The sequence below is a fragment of the Meriones unguiculatus genome, chromosome 17 (genome assembly GCF_030254825.1).
Source record: "Meriones unguiculatus strain TT.TT164.6M chromosome 17, Bangor_MerUng_6.1, whole genome shotgun sequence".
NCBI lineage: Eukaryota > Metazoa > Chordata > Mammalia > Rodentia > Muridae > Meriones > Meriones unguiculatus.
The window spans coordinates 37,477,051-37,478,847 of NC_083364.1; positions in this window are offsets into that span (position 1 = coordinate 37,477,051).

The following is a 1,797-nucleotide window of genomic DNA, read 5'->3' on the forward strand; positions in this document are numbered from 1 at the left end:
AGCTACGGAGCCTTCCGCTCAGTTCTTGGGTAAAGGAGACACCTTCTCTGGAGGAAAGCTTCTGTCTACACCTGGAGAGGGAGCTGAACCCTTGGGCACTTTCACAGTGAAGAGGCAGATGTCTGCATATCAGCTTTGCCTCTGTCCTTGTCTGAGCTAGGTGTCTTACCACGCTGTCTTCATCTGCCTGAAATCTGTCTGGATGAATACAGATTCAAAAGGGCCAGAGGCTCTGGATGCTGCCAAACGGCTGCAATGAGCCAAATGGTCGGGTTGAAGAAGCCCTACGAATAGATGACTTAATAAGTGGGCCCTTGGCTGTCACATGCCTCTCCTGGCATAGGGAGATCTGTGGGAAGAGCTGGCTGAAGGCCTGGGAGCCTCCGGGGCTGTAGGGAAGGGAAGGGAACTTAGCCTTGAATTTGCTCCTCTTCAGGCCTTTTCAGCTCACTGCTCATAGCTGATTTTGGAGTGGTCTTTCTGAATGTAGTTAGCCAATGACTAACTACTTAAATAACTTAAGGCATAAATTGTTGATAATGAATAGAACCTAAAAGCATAGCAATCTGTGAAGGATGATGTCATGGTCTGGGGAACCCCACTTTTCAGAGGTGGTAAATAGTGGGTGTTGGACAAGTGATGGGTACTTTTGGAATTTATGGACTGAGATAAAAATACTGACACTTGTTCCTTAACCATGCTGATTTTACTGTGATAGAAAGTAGTTTGAAAATGTGGTTTTTGACTACTGTTGATTCCCAGTTTTGATGATTGGGAAAGGCTATAGATAAGACTATTCTGAAAAAAACAAAAACAAAACAAAACAAAAAAAAAAACAGAAACAGCTTTCTCCAGCTTCCACCCAGAAAGTCTGGAAATGCCCTGACTAGGCAGAAAGCTCGGTGATGGAATGCACTCACTCAGCAGGCTTTTGACCAGCCTGCTCTTTCACACTGTGGTCAAAGATGCACTGGCAGTCAAGGTGGGCGTGGCCTCACAGTGACACCCACCCACAATGAAATGTACAGAAGCACCACGCTAAGGGCTACAAAGTGAGGCTGCCCTCACCTGTGCTTTTATTTATTTATATACAGATGAGTGGTGAGCTGCACCCACCGTGTAGATTCATTAGTAGATTCACGTTTGGTAAATCTACTAATGAAGACAGGTGGTGGTGGCGCACATCATTAGTACCGGCACTCAGGAGGCAGAAAGACTGAGTTCAAGGCCAGCCAGGGCTACACAGAGAAATCCCATTTCAAAACAAACAATCCAAAACCTACTAATGGGTGAGCATCTTGGCTTTATGTGGTTCAGGGAAGCCAGGAGTTATTTCTGTTTGACACCAAAAGCTTTGGACTGAGAAAACATGTTTCTTAAGGTCATGACATGGTATATACAAAACAGAAATGCGAACCAAACCAATTTCTGCCTAGATTTTACTGGTTTTAAGTAATGTGACTATACATTAAAATGTGAAGAATGCTTGCTTTCAGACAGTGAGGCTGTAAGGTGTACCTTGCAAAATTAGAACCTGGCCCCCCTTGGAGCCCACTCCTCCCTGTAGTGCGCTGCTACATAGGTAACCCAGGCTTGGTCTGGCCTTAGTGGGAACCTGAGCTTGTTTACTTTGACATAGAAAAGCTGACTGTGTATGTTTGCGTATGCACACACATGTGTGCAGGTCAGAGGTTCGTGGCCAAAATGAAGGTTCAGGGCCTGTGTGGCAAGGAGCTTCGGAAACAACTGGATCATCTGGAGCTGTCTCAGCCTCAAGTCGCCAAGGCACTGCATCCA